The 21,571-nt window shown below is 39.0% G+C and overlaps 1 protein-coding gene across 1 annotated transcript in view; it reads right to left on the bottom strand.

Annotated features, from left to right (window-relative positions):
• Positions 1-19,848: 19,848 nt before the first annotated feature.
• STPG2 (sperm tail PG-rich repeat containing 2) overlaps positions 19,849-21,571 on the bottom strand; it is a 759,671-nt gene continuing 757,948 nt past the window's right edge. The window contains exon 15 of the mRNA XM_075609709.1: positions 19,849-20,092. The gene's annotated coding sequence lies outside the window, so the exon portion shown is untranslated. The remainder of the gene's footprint in view (positions 20,093-21,571) is intronic.

The raw sequence follows: 21,571 nt of genomic DNA, 5'->3' as shown, positions 1-21,571 counted from the left end.
GTAAGGGAATGTGTTAATAACAGTGTTTATTAATAAGGGAATTTAGAGATTATCACTTGCAGTCAGGCACGGGGAGTTGTCATGTGATTCAACTACAGTAAGAAGCCATTCCTCCACCCCCTGTGTTTGGTCAATTATATAGATTAGTTTATTTATTGCTTTTTTTATGTGGATGGTTTACCTTTTGTTTTTTTTTGTTTGGAGTCACATGAACATCAAATTAAAAAGGGATTCTGCCTCTTAAGTATTCTAAATGTTTGTGATCGGTAAAATAAAGTCAATGGATGAAGTGGTCTTTCTAACAGAGCCGTCATTCTTCAAAAGCAAATTTGATCGCTAGAAGTTCCTCATCTCAAATATTATCGTTTATTTCAGATGAGTTGATTTTACAAAAGTAAAAAGCACAAGGATACAGTAACATCTTAAGTTCTTGACGTTATGACAGCATTGCCCCAATGGCAATGTCCAATGCGTCAACAACGAGGAATGGTAAAGTCGGTCTGGATGTGCCAGGTTTTGAGGGGAAAGCACCTTTCATTGTTTAAAAGAGAGTTGAATGTGTGGTTAAAAGAGTACCCTTTCATGTCAAAGCAGTAATAAGAGCCACCATCGTGGAGGATCCATGGATAAAGCATCGGTTATAATTGGCAAATCCTATAAAACATTGAAATCCTTTGGTGTCTGTCGGGACAGGCCATTCTTGCACAATTTTAACTTTTCTGGGATCCATTTGTGAATTTTTAAGAGAAACTACAAATACCAGAAATTGGACAGTGTTGCATTCAAACTCGCATGTCTAGTTTTTGCATAGAGATTATGCTATTGAGTGATTCCAATACAGTCTTGTCTGTGCTTCTCTAGGTTCTCCAAAAAGAACATGATACCATAAAGGTAGATGATAATAAATGTATCCAGCAGGTCTCTGAATACAATGTTCATAAAATGTTGAAACATGGCATGGGCAGTGCATAACCTTAATTGCATAATGAGGTATTCAAAATAACATACCTGGTTCGGAAGGCCTCCTTCCACTTGTCGTTTGGATTTATTTGCACTAAGTTGTATGCCTCTCTGAGATCCAATGTTTAGAACCCTTTGGCTGAATGAAGTTGTTCCAGGAGCTCTATAATTAATAGAAATGGCTATGTATTTCCCACTGTAATTCAGTTCAGGGCTCGCTAGCCCACACCAGGGTGAAGTGAACAATCTTTTTTCCCAACGAAGAAGATGGGAGCCCTGGCCAGAAAGGTTGAATGATGGATGAATCCCTTCTGCAGATTTTCTCTGATGTATTCCTGCACTACCTTAACTTCAGGTTCAGACAGAGAAAAAATGAGGCCGAGTTTCAGCTCCTGGCAAGAGTTCAATGGGACAATCAAACTGTCTTAATATTCTGCCTTTTTCGTATCAAACATGTCCCAGTAATTTTGATAGGCTTGAGAGATAGCGGTCATGGCTGTGACCATCCCTTTTCTATCTGATTGCTTGGTCTCTAGTGCATTGTTCGGTAGCAGCTGATTTTGGATGGCAGAACACTGATCAGATTGAAAACAGGAACGAGACATGTCTGGTTGGCCAAACGATCTGAGGATTGTGTCGCGACAGTCTTGGCAAACCCAGAATGGCCTGAAAATTCACTGTACAGATGAGGACAAAAGTAAAAGTCCCTTTGGTAACTTGGCCTGGCAACAGGAGAGCTCCATCGATTGCTTCTACTTAGGTGGGACATTCCTTAGGGAAAGTTGACAGACCTTTGGTTCGAACAAACTCGGTGTCAACTATGTTTCCTGATGCTCCAGAGTAAAGCATAGCCAGGAGAGGGAGTACTAAGTGGAATTGACTCGACGAGCTGGACTGGATGTGATTAACATGATGATCAGTGAAAAAACTATAATAAAGCACAACAAATAATGTGATATAATCAAGATGCAGCCTAAACACCCGCGGTTTTCCCCAAAACCGCAAATGAAGATAACCTAAACAAAACAGTGTTCGTGGCGCAAAGTGATAAAACAGTTAATATGTGCAAATGATCCCAGTGTTGATTAGCACTGAAAAACACATAATACTGTAACTCCAAGTAGAGGATTCTCCAGGTCAGCAGACTCTTTGTAGACCCTCATATGAAAAAAAGAACACAAATGCAGAGAGTATAGTGCATTATCATTTACTTAAGATGACAGACAACACAGAGGGGAATGGTAACACACTCACACTTTCTCCGCTGGTAAGTAAACAAGAAGTGACTTTGGGCACACTTTAATCCTTCTCCTTAGATGACAGCTCCCAATTCGACCGCTCCACTTCTCAGTCAGGAACAAACCGTGATTGCCTCCGCTAGCGTCTCACATCCGCAGTGGGAGCACTCCATCGTGTCACGGTCGTCTCAGCAGTCTCCTTCCAATCAGGGCTTCTCAGGAGATTGGGTACGGTGGCCTCAAAGCATCAAAAAAGCCCAGTGGGACGAAACTGGTTGGGCTTTTTTGATGCTTTGAGGCCACCATACCCAATCTCCTGAGAAGCCCCACAGTGGTTAGTAAGACATTTCAGCTAAGCACAGAGGTTACTCCTCACACTCCTGATGCACTTGCTTGCTCCCTTAAATATGTTTAATACAGCATTTGATCCTATTGTATTCTGTATGGTTTCCAATTTTCCCATTTAGATTGTAAGCACTGTCGGACAGGGACTCACTATTCCCCATTGTTAAGCATCCTGTTTAAATTTATGTAACTGTTCATTTATGTAACTGTATTTGTAACCATGTATTATTTGTCTTAAACTCTGTGCCCAGGACATACTTGAAAATGAGAGGTAACTCTCAATGTGTTACTTCCTGGTAAAATATTTTATAAATAAATAAATCACTTATGAAACTTTGTATATTATCTCCCTGTTCCTGTGCTAATCAGAGCACTATTGGATGGTGTAAGGGGGTGAAGATGTTAACTCCCTTCTCAGACTGCACATGTGTCGGATTGCACACCCGAAAAGGGAGGTGTGCACAATCAATTCCTGATAAAAGACAGGAAGCTGTCAGAGAAAGAGAGACTGCTTTCCTCCAGAGAGAGAGAGGAAGTGAAACTTCTCCCAGCCAGGAGAGTCTGGCTGTTATCGACCCTAGGACTGAAGTAAGCAGGCCTGTGGGGTCCAGTTGGGAATCATACCCAGGATAAAGATTGCTCCCCAGAACCGGCTTTCCTAAAGGAGTGAAGGAGCGACACAGAGACCATGTGAAGGAATCCCTGCAATTCAGATAAGACTTTCTATATTAATCCCTAAATACTGTTGCATATGTTTTGGGCAGGGAACCAGGTTAGTTGGCCAGCGCAGTTAGCTAGGGACCTGCTGGTGTAGTCAGTTTCCCTAACGGGAATAGGATTTTATTTTATTATTTTGTATTTTGCCTTAAAGGGGCAGTAGTCCCAATGTTGTGGTTGCTCTTTGGTGGCAAATAAACCCAATGCAGTTAAGGTTCACCCTTAGTCTGTGCATCTATCTGCCCTCGCCTGCAGGCCGCTCCATCACACATGGATACTCCCTTTGTCTATAACAATAATGAAGTTTTGTAAAAATCAAAATTCAATAATAAAAACTTGCATTTGGAAAAAATGTTTTCATTTTGTGTTAATTTATTACTTTTCATGTTTTGTTTTATATTTTTTAGTATTTGCATTCTATTACACAAAATGTCTAAAACAAACAATGGCATTAAGGCTGCCCAATCTTTGCTCATACAGTATTTTGCACCAGGAAAACTAAATATACCAGCTATCTACAAAAAAACATTAACAAAAGGAAAATGCATTTTTCTGATTAAACTCTGTTTTTCATTCCTAAAAAAATGGAAAAAATGTATTAACAGAAGCAACACATCTGTTGTTTGTGATACTTTTTAATGGACTAACTAGGTTTTTAATTGACAAGCATTTGAGAGCTTTTATAAGGTCAGCAATACATTCATATATATACATTTAGTCCATTAAAAAGGTATCACAAACAACAGATGTGTTGATTCTGTTAATACAGTACATTTTGTTCCATGCTTCTGTATATTCAACAGGACTAATACGGCTGTTACATCATCTGGTTCTAAATACAAACCTTGAAAGCTATGACCTTGTGGAGGAGGACAGACTGCTTGTAATGAGGAACATTCTCATAATGAAACCCGATCCAACTTTCCTCTGTCAAAGATCAGGCATGTTTTCCAGCACTGAGAATAGGTGCATCTCAGACACAAGTGGCTACATCTATTCATCTTCCCATGGGCAGTAAGGACTGTAACTGCTATCAGCTCAGAAAGTAGCTTTATTGCTACTTAGATTAAGATCTACAGAACAGCATTATCTAACTGACTTATTGATTTTGAAGACACCAGTGACATATTACCCTGCAATACTGAAGTACCATACTGAAAGTCAAGAAGACTGTCCCTGAACTGTCACTCTTTAACTTTTATAGAACATCCAGCTAAAAATGGCAATGCAAAACATGCACTATAACAAATGATAAACTATTTAATAAGTGGAGGAGCTGCATAAAAATGATACGTGCATCTTGAGCAGTTATCCACTTAACTTCTCTTCCCATAAAAGCTTTTAGAAACTGGGATAAAATATGACGAGGAAGGTTAGTGTGCCATTCTCTCGAAATATAATTCAAACAGAGAGGCAACAACTGTTCATCTGACTTCCATATTAAATTATAGTAGGTATTTATCAAACACACTATAGTTATGCTGTGTGCACAGCCCTTTTTCAAACTGCTCTTTGTTTCATTCTCTGCCTTCTCTCAAGGGACAAGCTATTATTCCACACTACTAAAGAGGCTAAGGAAGATTACAGCTGATAGTACTGAAAGTACCCCAAAGGGGAAACACATGTTCAATGCAACGTTCATGTGTTTATGAAGTGGAAAGTGCCTTAAAGACTACCTCTATAGGAAGGACACCTGCTTGGAAGGAAAACTAGAAAGACTAGAAAGAAAGACCCCCTATCTGGTGATGAACTGCCTTGTGCTTATAATTCAAAGATCTATAATAAGAGCCATCTGTCTTTTATAAAGTTTCCCCATGCAGAGTACTTTGAATGTACTGTACAGAATTCTCGAGCACATAATAGGATTAGTAAAGTGTTTCATAAGACTTTAAATAAGCTGTTATAGGAAACTGTAAAAAAAAAACATTTTTTTAAAGCTGATGTAACAGTTAATAGGTTTTGTTTTGTATTAAGGAATACACAACACTGCACCATGTCTTGAAAAAAATAATTTGAATAATCTTATTAAAACAATTACAAAAGATACAACATTTCCAAACATATACAGTACCTGTAAAGCTGTGGATCTCCTCATGATAGCACTAAAAAAGCCAAATGTTTCTTATAAACAGATGCAGCGGCCGTTATTCGAGTATATCACGCGTTGTATACCTCGAATACCCATGTCATGGCGCGTCATTACCGCGTGTTGACTCTTTTTTATCGAGTGCAGAAAATGGCATTTTAGTGTTCTGGTTTTTAAACACATGCAAATTGACACAGTACTGTACTGTACACATTACAATTCATTTCTGCCACGGAAACGCGAAGAATTGCACCCAAAGAAATCGGGATCCATGAAATTCAAACAGATCAACCGCGTGATTGGCCGCGTGGAGTACAGCAGCGCACACGAAAACGGTTCCATGATATTTTCGAATAACGGCCGCTGCATCTGTAGGGCTTTGTCAAGACTAGTATTAACACAGTGCCCCACCAACTTACAGTAAATATAAACAGTATATGTGTCACATGTTGCTACAGTATACCCATCATTCTTTGCTAGAGAAAAGGTAATTTACTTCATGTATACTGGAAACTATATAGACACTTCAGGTGCGAGTATTTAAAAGCACAAAGTAGCATAACATCTATTCATTAATAATAATACAAAAATATATAATATACAAATAATCAAAATATTCAATATAAACAAAACAAATCTGATATTCAATTTCCGTATTTAATCCATTAATTTCTAAGGTATCTAGAGTAGTAATCCACAAAGCTTTCCTCTGCATTAAACGCTTCAACGTATTACCTGCCCTAAGTTTAATAGAAACAAATTCTCTCAGTAAAGCTAAAATAAGTCTTTTTTTTTTATAATGTGCTGCAGGAGCATAAGCCGTTTTCTTTTTTCTCACTGCGTGGCTATGTTCATATAAACATTGTCTATATTTACACATGGTACACCCTACATATTTTAGCCCACATCTGAAATTTACCATCTACTCTACTGTACATTACATAACAAAAGTGACAATTAATACAAGATTTTATTTTATACCATTTAGCCTTTATGGGTAATTTGGAAAGTCTTGTTTCGCACAACAAATTTACATTGGGGACAAGATCCACAATTTAAAATAAAATATTTAGGTTTTTGTAATAAACAAGGTATCCTCCAGCTTTCCCAAAAATGATCTCACATATGTATCTACTTCTCCAATTTCTTCTAAAGATAATCTTACGTTTCTTGGGTATTATGTCTGGATTGGAGAGGTACGGATCGTTGCAGGTGCTATTAGCCGAGGTCAGGGTTGGAGAGATGAAAGTAGTCGTGGTACGTATACCGAGGTCTGGGTTGGAGAGGTGCGGATTATCGATGGTAGCCTCAGTCAGGAGTACAGAAGAGCGGAGTCCAAGGGATAGCCGGGTCAGGAACAGAGATCAAGGAACAGGAGCGCAATGCAAGGCAGTAGGAACAAGGAGAGCAGTGAAACACTTTGCAATGACAAAGGATTATGCTCAGCCGATGAGCCAATGGGACGGCTGGGCATATAACAGGGAGGAGAGTCAATAAGTGAGGAGCGGAGGTGCGCCGTCAGTGCGGGTTGTGACGCAGGAGACAGGTGAGAGTCATATAGCAGCTGCGTGTTGATGACACGGAGCAGGCACTTGTTGAGCATGCGTGACGCGTGCACGCCGGTAGTCCCGCGGCTGGAAGAGTATGGGTCCGGTAGTGCACTGCAGGGAGAGGGAGCAGCGGAGCACTTGATCGCAGAGTGAGGCAGATGGGAGGCATGCCGAGGATGGCAAGTCTCACGGATCCTCACAATACCCCCCCCCTTTCAGGAGTGACCTCCGGCCGACTCCAGGAAGGCTTGTGAGGATACTTCAGGTGGAAGCACCGTAGGAGTTCGGGTGCATGTATACGGTGGTGAAGAACCCAAGACCGTTCCTCAGGTCCAAAACCCTTACAGTGTACCAGATATTGGACTGATCCTCTGGATAACCTGGAGTCCACAATGGACCGAGACTCGTACTCCTGTTGACCCTGCACAAGGAAAGGAACTGGAGGCAAGGAAGAGTCGGAGAAGCGAGAGCACTGGATATCCGGTTTTAGCAGGGACACATGGAACACAGAGGGAATCCTCATAGATGGAGGAAGTCATAGGCGATATGCCACTGGATTGATTATCTCCACCACGGAATAGGTCCAAGGAACCTGGATGCAGTTTAAGCGTGGGCATCTTGAGGCGTATGTTCTTAAATGACAACCACACCTTGTCTCCTGGACTGAATTCCTGGATCTTGCGATGGTGACGGTTCACCTGTATCTTCTGTTTAGAGACTGCTGTCCTGAGGTTCTCTTGGATTACCTTCCATGAATCCTGTAGGAATCGGATTCTGTCATCCACAGCCGATGTCCCAGAATTGGACGTGGCCATCGGAAGGCGGGATGGTGAAATCCATAATTTATGAAAAAAGGCGACCCCTGGTGGATTCGCTGCACAGGTTATTGTGTGCAAATTCAGCCCAAGGGAGAAGGTCCGTCCTGTTATCTTGGGTGTCTGAGACGAACGTAGGTATTGCTCTAGGGATTGGTTGGTTCGCTCTGTCTGACCATTGGTTTGGGGATGATACCCTGAAGAAAAATATAAAGAGATACCCATTTGTTGAGAAAAAGAACGCCAGAACCTCAAGATGAATTGTGACCCTCGATCAGAAACAATGACCTGTGGTACCCCATGCAGATGAAAAATCTCATTGACAAAAATATCTGCTAAACTGGATGAATTTGGAAGATTCTTTAATGGAATGAAGTGTGCTTGTTTGGAAAAATGGTCTATGACAACTAAAATAGTGTTCATCCCCTTGGAAACCGGCAACTCTACCATGGACGATCTGGGATGGGAAGTGGATGTAAAAGTCCAGGTGGTTTACTCCAGGGAGCCTTTTTAAGAGCACAGTTTGAGCACGCATTGACGAATTCTTTAATGTCTCCTTGAATGCTGGTCACCAGAAGGTATGCTCCACAAGATCGGTGGTCCTTCTAGTACCTGGGTGTCCAGATGATTTTTAAAGAATGACCCCATTCCAGGACTTTCCTCCGATACTGTGGTGAGGTGAAAAGGCGGCCCTCCGGGACTTCGAGACCCACTGGAATATGAGATTGGTCCTGCAGGATCTCATTTAGTGCATCAAACGTGTTAGCAGAGAGTATGTATTTAGAAGGCAGAATGGTCTCCAAATGATCCTTGGTCTTATCGTCAACCAGAAACTGTCGTGAAAGAGCATCAGCTTTAACATTTTTGGAACCCAGTAAAAAGGAAATAATAAAATTGAAGCAAGAAAAAAAAAAGTGACCTGTGTGCTTGTCGAGCACATAGGCGATGAGCGCCTTCGATGTAGAGTAGATTCTTATGGTCCGTCAAGATGGTGATAGGATTCTCCGTACCTTCTAAAAGATGCCTCCATTATTCAAGGGCCAAATACATAAAGACATCAGTTGTCTGCCTGGTGGATCAATTGTAACCAGCAAAGGTTTTTTCATTAAACGTTTTCTACCTACTGTATGTTGATAAAAAATGTTTAAACCTTTAGTATTCAATCAACATTCCTACAGTATATCATGAATATATTGAAATGTTTTTAAAATGATATCTGGTGTGTATGATACAGTTGGGTGACTCAGGGGATAGTATCCAATATATACCAGTATCCAGTATAATATCCAGTATACAGTATCCAGTCACCAGTATATACAATCATCAGTTGATAATATATATATAATGTGATAATTGTATATACTGTTTTAGTAGTAGAACAATAGGAATGTATTTAAGTTTTTCAGAAATAACGTTGACACAAATTCAAATTTTTTTTTGCTCAATGAAGAATGTTGAAGGAGAACACTGCTCCCACTTACGCCAACTTGGCATGTCGGAGAACAAATACATTTTCTCTGATCAAAATTATTGGCCAGTAATGCCCTGTTCTGAGGGGATTTTTACTATTATAGGCTAAATGTAGGCTTTTTTCATAAATAATAGATATTTTTGTACAGGCATATAGATTTTTTTAAATTAAAATAAAATGGTAAATACTGTACATTAAAGCACCTCTATATACACGTACACTGCAGCTATCTATATCCACACACTGCCGCCCCCTCTGTGTATACACACACACACACTCACACACTGCAGCTCTACACACACTGCAGCTCTACACACATACACTGCAGCTCTACACACATACACTGCAGCTTCACACACATACACACACTGCAGCTACACACACACACACACACTGCAACTACACACATACACACACACTTCAGACACACACACACACACACACACACACACACACACACACATACACACACACACACACACACACACACACACACACACACACACACACACTGCAGCTACACACACAGCAGCAACATGTACACTGCAGCTACAAACACACACACACACACACACACTGCAGCTACACACACACACATACACACACACTGCAGCCACACACACACACACACACACATTGTAGCTCCACACACACATTGCAGCTAAACACACACACACACACACACACACACACACACACACACACTGTAGCTACAGTACACCCACACCCACACCCACACCCACAAACTGCAGCTACATATATATACACACACACAGAGAGAGAAACTGCAGCTACAAACAAACTGCAGACTTAAATTGCAGTTACACAAACACTCTATCTCGCTCCTCAACTCAAAATGAAGCTCTGTTCACGGAGGGAGGGGGAGGAGTCACTGCCTGCTGCTGCTATCTGGCCAATCCCCTGCCCTGTCTGAGAGCTGTTCCTGCCTTCTGACCAATCACCTGCCCTGACTCAGAACTGTTCTGAAAGCTGATTGGCTGGAAATAAACACATTGCAAGCTGCAAAAATTCCAGACATTACTGAATGAATAATGTCTGGAATTTTAACCAATCAGAGAGCACAGTTTTCAATAATGCCCGGAATTTCACAGCTTTAGCCTATAATAAAAGATATAATACCTAAGAAAACTAAGATTATTTTTAGAAGCAATAAGAGAATAAGTGACAAACTATGTGTTAGATCATTTTTTGGAAAGCTGCATGATATCTATTGTGGGATATTTTGTTTCTTTCTAACACCTAAAGGATTTTTTTAAGTGTGGATCTTGTCCCCAATGTAAATTTGTTGTGTAAAGAAGACTTTCCAAAATAGTCTTCAAACAAAATGTTATAACATTAGATAATTTATTAATTGTTGCTCTTGTTGTGCAATTTTTAGGTTAAACTGCAGGTATGGGTTGAATTACTATACATAGGGTGTACCATCCAAACATTTAGAAAATGGGTATCTGAACATTACCATGCAGTGCGGAAAAAATAAATACGCTGTATGCTTCTGCATCAAACATTAAGGAAATAAGTATTTTCTTAGCTTTACTGCTACTGAATTCATTTCAATTGGACTAAGGGGATATGATAGGTTGAAGCATTTGCTGCAGGGGGAACCATTGTGGATTTGAACTCTTCAAACCTTTCAACCCAACAGTTTAAATAAAGAAATTGAATATTAAATACTCACACCTGCAGTCTCTATGCAGAGAGTGGCACAGAAACATGTGAGTCCTCTAAGGTGCTATTTACAGATGTAGCAAGACTTACTGTTCTCAGTGCCGCGATTTCCACTGTACTGAGGCTACCGTTCTCACGGCCCTCAGAACAGTAAGATGCCCAGGAGGATTACCTCTGTGGAGTTTCATATTTCTGAATGGGACCCCACAGCATTAATCCTTTAGAGCTATCTGCTGGACAGGACCTGTTAATGATGTAGATGACCAAATATGGTCATACTGTATAGCCTCCCCCTCATGATGTTGTGACCCATATAAAGGCATCTACAACATACAGGGAAAGGAAATATAGCCCTGCATCTTACCTTCAGTGCTGCAGGGACTCCATCTCTGTAGACAGAGAGATGGAGAGATGGTTGCAGATGACTGTGCAGCTCATCTAAAAGGTGTGTACGAGTATTCCCTTACAGAAGATGGCCTAAGCAAACGATTAACACTGCAGGGGCCCAATTTGAAGAGCATGGACCCTCGCAGCATTCATCCTTCTGTGCCACAAACCTTGCTGTTCTTGTGGCCAATGAGGGGCTGCGATTGGACTGCTCTTTCTTAAATATCTTTATTGGTCCCCTGACAGGGACACGGTGGGCTAACTTTACAGAAAACAATTGACTGACAAGAACTTCCCCATTTATAGTTTCATTTAAAGAGAAAAACTCCTTCTTTATTTACAAATAAATCAAAATAGCCAAATGTTTCCTAGCTTTCTAAAAAATGAACATTTTGTAAATAACTTAACTTACACAAATGCAAACATTTGGCTCATTTGGTTTTTTTTTTTTTAATTAAGAGAGATGTTGTCCTTGTTGAAGCCTCTGAATGGTTAATTGGTTGTCAATAAAGCAAAGCCTTTGTCCGTGCAGTAAAAAGAAATAGCTGGAGGAAATCATATCTCGCCAATATTTCAATTTGCAATGTTTACAAACGAGCTTACAAAAAAATCCGAATAAGTATCTGATTTTTGTAAAAAAAAAAAAAAAAAATCATTTCAAAATGCGTCCATCACAACGATTTAACCCTAGAAACAGGTCGCTTCAATTCGTTGATTTGGGCCCCACAAGTATGATTCTATTTCTTTAACCTTGTTAAATTGTTTACAAATTGCAGTTTTAAAAAGAAAAAGATTGCACCTTTAATTGTGTGAATCTTATAAATTGCCCCATTATTAGTGCAGCTGTTATATTGAGATGTTAGAGAGACGTTTTCATCTCATGCAAACATTATTTTAGTTTTACAGCTGTGCCTGCAATAGAAAAGAGTGCAAAATAATCCCATGTTGTGGTAAACCATGTTGTGTATTTCTGCCCGAGCATCACTGAAGTGAATTGTATCCTGGTCTATACTATAAATCAGTGGACAAGTGTTGAGTAAAAATGAATTAACTGAGAATATCACCAGTAACATACTGTAGGCATGTATCATTAGATGGCAAAGCTTTGGCACTGAATTTAAGTGGACTACACAAGTGCACAATGTGAAAATGAGAGTATAGTTACAAAACAACTTGTTTCTTAGCAACTTATACATTGGCACACAAAGCAAATGAGCGGGATCATAAAATAAACTCGTCTTTTATGGGCATTCAGTGATAAATTACCAAAATCTGCCAATGAACACTAAGCGTATAAATGCAACAGCAGAACATTGTGTAATGTATTGTAATGAAGATTTATTCACTGGCAAAGTCTGATCAGATCTACTGGGTGATTTCTTAGATTTCATTAGTTAAAGACATAAAACAGTGTGTCTACGAGGGGAAGAACAGTAGGAAGTCCATATAAATTACTACAGCTCAATTAGGTGCAGACAGTTTACTGAGTGTTTATTACCAGTAAAAAGGAAGATTTTCTAATTAGATTAAAAGGTTTTGAAAACAACAGTGCCCTGTGATTTAGGCCCATTGTGAGAATAATACACTGTAAGGAGCTGCATTGATTAAAAGTAAACTGATAAGTTATTTGCACTACCTCATTGTTTATTGACTGAGCTCCTGCTGCCCAGCTGCAATTTACCGCACAAGATCAATGTGTGGATTTGGCTAATTTTCTCCATGGCCACAAGATTTATAACTATGTAAAGGACCGTTGAAACACTGCTGGAAATACCAACCATGATCCATTTGGTGTAATAATCATCAAGGATGTAGAACAGCATAAATCACGCAGAGCGGACATTGAAGAGGACATCCCTGTTACAAAATGTGATATTAAAAGTGGCAATATAGAAAGAGCTTTCTTACTCTGTGACAACCCACTTTGTTAAAAAGAAAAGTCGTGGAAAAAGAAAAGCTAAAGTGCATGGATTCAAGGACAGCAGTCAATCAGAATTTCTGACAATTGATTTAAAGATCTTGGTTTGCAGTCTAAACCTGTAATTCATACATTTCTGTATCCTGTAGTGATGAGTGCCATTTCCAGCAGTGCTGAGTAAGCTGGATTTCAGGGCTGCTCTGCCAAAGGTTTTTGGGATGTGGGCAATAAAAGGCAGGGGGTCGTTCCCCTTGCCTGTGAATGAGCATTTTTCCCATGTGTATTAGAAGAAGAAAAAAAAAGGGCAAAGAGAAAATTAATGATATCTCCATTCCTTATTGTCCTACTGTGTCCTTCAGACCACATGGAAGCATACAGCTGCTTCTAATCCCTGGCTCCCTGAATTGTTTATCACAGTGTCTGGAAATAATATGAAAGTCAGAGTAATATCTCTCTTTTTCCTGCATCACTATGTATGAGAATGAATTCTGTATTAACTCCTTTGGTTCCTTTAACACACTGATGAACACCTGATAGAAAATTTATTACAGGACCATTTCTTCTTATGTGTTTGTTCATCGGCCACATTTACTTTTTTCATCTTAACATTTATCTCCTGATCTTTTTTAACCTTGAAAACTGTTTCAACCAGGCTGCTGGCCAGAAATGTCAGCTGAAAGTCACGTGAATTTAGCAGGATATTGAAGCTTATTGAATATCTCACAGTATACAGTGCTTCTCTTGTTTCTTCACTGTGTTCTAAACAAAAAGAGATGGTGAAAATGTCACCTGAATTAAGGTCTTAGATAATTAGGGCCATAAACCCTAATTTGACCTTAAGGCCATAAGCCCTTTACTTAATTGACTAAGCGGTCCTAGTCCATAAAACACCAATCTGTGCTGAAAAGTGTTTTATAGAATAGTGCCACTTAGTAGACAGTATATGAGCCTAAATGTTTGACGAACCATCAAAAGTCTTCAGCATTGAGGCTAGGATTTCTGTGTGGATGCAAATTTCGCTCTTTTCCCCGCCATTTTCTTGAAGAACCTCCTATCTATAACCTTGGGCTGTTAGCGTTTGGTCAAGTAATGGACACAGATGCTGATTAATAGTCTGTGTTGCTGGGGTGCTGTGCCTAATAGTGTCGGGCAGTGATTGGTTGACAGTTGAGAGACTAGGGAGGTTTGGCATTGTGAAGACCAGGTATGAAAGGCTAGGTATGGATGGAATCAACTCAAGTCTTCTCCATCCCTCCCTCCATGATTTTTTGTTTTGTATTTTCATTTATATATTTTTTTCGCTAAATATTTTATATGTTTTGTGTTATAAGTTTATATAATAATTGTGTATGCATCCACACTATTTGGCTTTGGTGTTTTGAAGGCATGAAAGTGGAAATTGACCTTACAATGAAATGTCAGAATTTGGAGGAGGGAGGTTAGAACTAGCTGTCAGCCAAATGGGCTAGAGTTGGGGTGGGTGACTCCAGTCTTCAAGGGTCATCAACAGGTTAGGTTTTCTGGATATTGCTGCTTCAGCACAGGTGGCTCAATCAGAGGCTCAGTCAAAGTCAAACAAATACTGAGCCACTAATTGAGCCACCTGTGCTGAAGCAGGGATATTCTGAAAACCTGTTCTGTTGGTGGCCCTTGAGGGCTGGAGTTGTCCACCCCTGGGCTAGAGGCAAAGCTCAGGGGATTCTTATTGTGACGGAAAAGGGGTTTGGCCCACAGATCGCAATCAACGCTCCAAACAAAACTGGCATAAAAGTGATGACGTTCACTTGTCATCACAAGGGATACTAGCATCATGGCCCTCGTGATGTTCACTAGATGTCATAAGGGCACTTAAAGGTTAATAAATGCTGCTGTAGCTTTAACACACTTCCATCTGAGTTTCAGCGCTTTCTTTACGGTCTTATTGTATTACATTTTGGAAGATGGGGGGCTATCTGTTTTGCAGAAGACATGGGACATTTAAATTGGTTAACATAGAAAATATTTGAAAGCATTCCCTGTCTTAAATAGGAGCCACAATATTAAACAGCATTGGCTCAGTGCATTGGCTACCAAGTAAATAAACTAACCTGTGTAGACCAATGTGACAAAGTGTCCTAGAGGATTAGTACATCCCAAGTGCTTTATTAAAATAGCAAGGCAGTTAGACTAAACCTGAGCATACATTGTAGCTTGACTTGTAAAACGATCCCAATTTTTATTTTGATTTATGGATGCGCAGAAACCTTGCATAACAAATTAGAACATAATGTTTGCTTAATTAAATTCGTATCTGCATTTCACAGGGGCAGAAGATATAAATATATATATGTAAAAAAAAGTTTTCCACTAAAACATGCACTCTAGTGTGCATGGTGCATCACAGCCATTTGTTATATGCTGCCTCAGCATTTTAAGTACCTGATAAAATGTATTAAGTGGTATTAATAAAATGAGCTCATGATATTAGGACTGCTGGCAGGGTAGACTCCTTTGAACAGCTGGAATTTGCCCCAGCGTGTATTTAATGGTTTCTATATTCTACATTTTTAAGGTGCTCGGTGACCCCTTAACCCATTTGCTGCTGCTTTGCAATGCCTGTAGCAGTGAAGCCATAAAGGATTATTACAAATATTAGAATAAAATGCACTGAGAGTCATAGATGCAACTTAGAAAAGGAATGTCATAGATATAGGAAAGGTTGTCTGCACAGGAAAGAGAGAAGTTAACAAATAGCAGTTTAATGGGGATAATAAGGCATTTCAACATTTCCCAATATTACTATTATCATACTAACCTCGCTTTAAAGGATGATCTCAAGTAATGATCTTATTGTATCTGCTTTTTACAACCCATTTCTATTTAATAAGGCTTGAAAAATGAGATAAAATATAGAAGAGTTTATTACAAGAGGAGGATATGGGTGGATGGACTCACCTCAAAATCAGCTACAGGAGCACTGGAGAACTGGAGTACAGGCAGAGGACAAAGTTAAAGTGAGACTTAAAAAGAATGGTAAGAAGAGATGTGGTTCTCTACGCAGAGCCGACTTGAAATAAAGTGTGGCTTGTAGCTGGGGAAGAGCGCGGGGCCTTTTACCTGCTCTGGCATCTCATCATCTCAGCAACGTCACGGCATCATATGGCGTCAAAATGTCACATTGTAATGGCAATGTGACGCCACGACGTCGCAGAAATGAGGCAATGTTGGAGAGGAAAAGCCGGATGGAAGGTAAGTGGCGCTTACAGAGGCTCTGCGCTCTCCCTCTGCAATCAGTTTAACTGTTGTGGGGAAGAGCACGGGGCCTCTGTAAGCACAGGGCTCGGTGTGATAGAACTGACGGCACCACCATCAAGCTGGCCCTTAAATCTCTAACATCTCTTTTTGAGGTGAGTTTATATCCATCTACGTCCCTGAAAGAAGTTAAAATTGGCAAAGTTCGCTGCACCTACTTTTCAAAAAAGTTTGAAAATTCAAGAATGTTCAATCGAAACTTTTACTCTTAAAAGTTTGGTCAAAATTCACAAAGTTGAAAAGAAATGTGAAAATGTTGAACGCCAAACAAAACGCACCCTGAAATATGGGTTTTGAGGAATAGGATTATTTTTAATAGAGTCCCAAGCTATCCCCGAGTGCGAGCCCCGAGCGCGAAACGTACGCCGGGTATGATGTCATCGCGTTGACGTCTTTGGAGGACACGGGTGTATTCGTCTCTGTTCGTCTGGGAAACAGTTGTATATTACATGCTCTCCTTTCGTTTATGTGATTGCTCGTGACATGGATATGTATTGTGTTCAACATTGCATTGAGAGACATGTGGGTATGTGGATAGTGGAGGAGTGAGTGGTGCTATGTATTTGGTTCAAACAATTTTCACTATGACGAGACCCTCCTACCAATTGAGCATATATATATATATATATATATATATATATATATATATATATATATATATATATATATATATATATACACTACTACTACTTGTTTACTCACTATACAATGCTAGTGATATGTATCACATAAAGCACTATACCCACTACAAAGATGTGTGGCAGAATATAATCCACATCACATTAAACACTGTTGTGTGTGTGTATGTATGTATGTATATATATATATATATATATATATATATATATATATATATATATATATATATATATATACATACATACACAACAGTGTTTAATGTGATGTGGATTATATTCTGCCACACATCTTTGTAGTGGGTATAGTGCTTTATGTGATACATATCACTAGCATTGTATAGTGAGTAAACAAGTAGCGTGTGCGACTCTCATCACCGCAAGGCTAATTGTTGGATACACCAGTATTTTAGCAGCTTCTCATGACACACAGGATGACTCTGATTTGCCATAACTAATATTGTTTAATGAGAGCCAGGGTGTTTGATTGCATTGTGGATCAAATAACCATATAGAGCATTTGTACCTGGTTCCATTTCCTATCATAGGGCAATCAGTATCACCCTTCTTTTATTACTTTTAACACATATTGTATATATGTACACTGTGTTTTAAATTTTGAATAAAACTTTTTGGCCATTTGGGCTTTTATTGGTAATATGTCCCGCCACAGTGTTGGGAGCATTTACTTAATGTAGTGTTACTAGCCATGGAGACAATTGTGTCTTGGAGTATTTAACTCCTACCTTTCCTGACAGTTTTTGAGTGCATTGAAGAGGGTAGGGACTTAGGGAGATCCTGTGATTTCCCTTCTTTCTTGTGTGTTGCAAGTCAAGGTATAATCAAATCAATGGGGGTTTAGTTTTGTTGTCACGAATGGATAGTTATGATTGAAGAGCATAGGAAATATTGCAAGTACTAGGCAGTGTCATAAAGGTTTGTGATTGAAAATGGGGAGATATGGCTACAGTATGGTCATCAAGGTTTTCCATGAAGATAGACTTCAAGTGGCTGAATTAAGGCTATGAAAAATTGTATCAAAGAGCAGCGTTATCCATGGTAACAGTAGCTAGAATACAGAGATCTCTTGTTACAGGAAAGGTTGTTCGCCTAAAATAATGGTAGAAGATACAAGGTTGCAAAATATGACACAGATATGTTATCTGTTTATTGTTAAATAATAATATTACACTGTGAACAGTTTCTTTACACAAATCCATGTGTTATTGTGTTGATTAAGTCAAAATGTGACTCAAACTAACAAAAATATGTGTGAATTAACTTTATGGTGCAATATTAATAATGCCGTTTTACAGATGTACTTTCCCCACAGCGCAGGATTGCGAGGGGAAACAGACCACGGCAATAATGTGCTGAAATGTAGCCGCTGCCAGCCCACTTCACATAGATGAGCTGTCGCTGTCCCCAATGTTTTTTTTCCCCCCCACAGCTCTGTGGAAGGTAAGTCATTCTACTGTACATCTGTACAGTATATGACCCTGCCAGACTGATTGACTGTACGCAGAGCATATTAGGATTTACAGGCACCGCCAATCATTGACTTAAGGAGCCTTTTTACTAAAGTCCCAATAAGCTGGCAATGATACTCGAACCATGTTCTCTCATTCGAAATTCATTGGCTGCTAAGTATCTTGTCTCAAGAGAAGTGCATTAGGATGCCAGTTAACCTCGCTGGCTGAATATGCTGATAATAAGTGATGCATGTTCAAAATGTGTCTCTGTGCACCTATTGTAGGGCAAATTCAATCTAAGCACCAAAGGAGTTATTAATTAAAGTCTGTTACGGGTTAACAAACATGAATTCACGTTAGCTCCCATTTAGTTAACACCTATTCGGTCAATACACCATGAAGCCTCCCTGTGATAGAGAATATTTGATTCACATTCATTTGAAAGGAGCTGAACTCTCCTCCAGCACCTGGAAGCGGCTTCACAACTTATTGAATTAGGGTCAATTAGATTCAAAATTAGGACCAGTGAGTTTGCAACCTCCTTTGGGAAAAAAACAAAACGTGTTGTCAAATGACTGAATGAAACCTCTTTGTAAAGAAGCCCTGAATACAGAGCCAAGGCACATTCTGTGGAATCTCATGTGACTCCAAGAAATGTGTTTTGATTATTAACACATGCGTTTCAGTGTCACTGTTCTAACTGCGTTATTGTGGGATTAAGCCACAAGTTACAGTGCCTCGGTAGCTTTCTTAGATTTTCTTGCCATTATTGATATCACAAGATACAGTATGCTTCTGAATTGAACATTTAACAAGAATCAAGCTGGCATAATATGTTTCCTCTCTCCAACAATGTTTTCCTCTATGATGTGAAACTAGCTTTTCCCTTGTATTGAGTTCTAATGAGTGATTACGTTTATAAACACCAGTGCTTAAAGCTGTGGTCCCATTTAGCAAGTTGATGTATGTTGCCATTATGATAAGTGCCTCTTTAAAAAAACAAAAACAAAACAATTAACACCTTTCTACCATTAAAGCTGTTCCATGAAGGTTAACATATTTATTTTCAAAGTGGGGATGGGAGCAGATAATGCCTCCACATATCAAGGTATGCCCTGAACTACAGATGCACTTAGGTACTGTATCCTTGTCCCAGTGTCAAACTGGAAATATTAATCTAGATTTACATTTTTACCATTGTTGTTAGAATTAATATTATCACCTTGAAAAAAAAAAACTCACAAATGAAGCCAATATGTATTTCACATTCTTTTAATCAAGTTCACACTTTTATAGCGAAAAAGTCAGCTGTTAAAATAGGTTACGCTAGCAACAAGAAAGTAATTCTGTCGAGAATAAAACATAAAACAATATTGTTATTTTGGTTTTTATCTCTTGAGATTTTCAAAGCAATCACACTCCTTGGAGCAGCAGATGGAGGACTGTGAAGATGTAGATACTCTTCTGAGAGGGATGAATAAGCCGCAGCTACTGTTGGATAGAAGTGTAGAGATACAACTGTGCCAAAAAGACAGAAATAATATATTATTGCAGAATGATATTAAGGATAAAATAAATCATCTGGAGATCTTGGCTGTTGATTAAATTGTGAGTGCCGTTTTTCTTACATGACATTACAGGTACAGTAATTTTTGTTAATGTTTTGTATTGTGTACCCATGTCTCGCATGGCTACGACTGCAGGAAAATATTAATCCTTGGTTATTATCGTGGTTTCCATGGTAGCCAAGTACAAAGGGGCATGTCAACTTCTGTACAACAGCAGACAAGTCGTGGGTGAGTTTAATCATATTAGCAACGGAGACATCCACATACCTTTAAAGCAGCACGTGTTATGCATTAAACATGTCTTTAAAAAAGTGCATTGAATCTGGGAATTAAGCTGGAAAAAAAACGAAATAACCCACAAAAATGCTGTTAAAAAAAACTTCTAGGGTTATAGTAATAATTCAAAGGAAAAATATATTTTATTTCTAATCTCTAGTCTACCCGATAAACTGGGTTTAAAAAAAACCAACCTATTATTTATCTTTCACTTCCCTTTTTTTATGTTTAAATTTCGCAATATGCATTAAATGCACCAGATTTACTTCTTGTAAGTTTAATGTGCATTGAAAGCCTTTCTTCCTGTGTTCTGCCATCTAGATCTCAACATCTGTGGTAAATTCCCACATCTACATTTTAAAATAGACAAGAGAGCCTGCCTTGGATACAAACCAAAAATTCTGCTATGGTTCTGTTAATTCCACAGATGCCTACCAGTGAGAATTGAAAACAGCATTTACTAAATAAAGTTTTATATAGCAGAAAATGTGTTATAGGGGGTACTGAATTCCCATGTGTCCCAACATCCATATACAATATATTTTATGCATTGTTTTTCAGTTTTGGGCAAAATACCTAGGGGTGGCCTTGGGGTGCCATGCAAGAGAGTCATTGGTGGCCCCAAAGATGTTTGAATTTCTTGACCTATAAGCAACTTAGCAAGTCAGGCATTTCTGATTTAAATGTCACGTTAACCTGTTGATGAAGTGACAATGAAAGTATCACAATACAATCAGTGTAATTAATATTTATTACAACTGGAGTGAATATTACAAGTTACATAACACATGTAACATTATATCAACTCTGCACTCTAAAGGTTAAATAGTTATAAAAGATTTTGCTAGGTGGTAGTTAAAACTCATATTAACTTCTTCACCCAATACAATATTTACAACATTTGGGGGGTCCCTTACGGTGTGGGCCCTGGGCAGTTGCCCGGTTTGTCCTTACCTAAGGCCACTCTTGAGTAATTGAATACTTTTTTATGTGAATAGCTATGTTTCTGTGTTTGCCCAACTGTTTTAAAATGTTTATCTACTTTCTTTGTTAATGTATTTGTATATGAAGAGACCTCATGTCAGAGCTATTCAAAATCTTAAGAGGAGGTGGGGGGGGCAGTAAAAATAAATAGCAACAATATATACATGCA

The sequence above is a fragment of the Ascaphus truei genome, chromosome 1 (genome assembly GCF_040206685.1).
Source record: "Ascaphus truei isolate aAscTru1 chromosome 1, aAscTru1.hap1, whole genome shotgun sequence".
NCBI lineage: Eukaryota > Metazoa > Chordata > Amphibia > Anura > Ascaphidae > Ascaphus > Ascaphus truei.
This window is presented reverse-complemented; position numbering and strand designations above follow the sequence as displayed.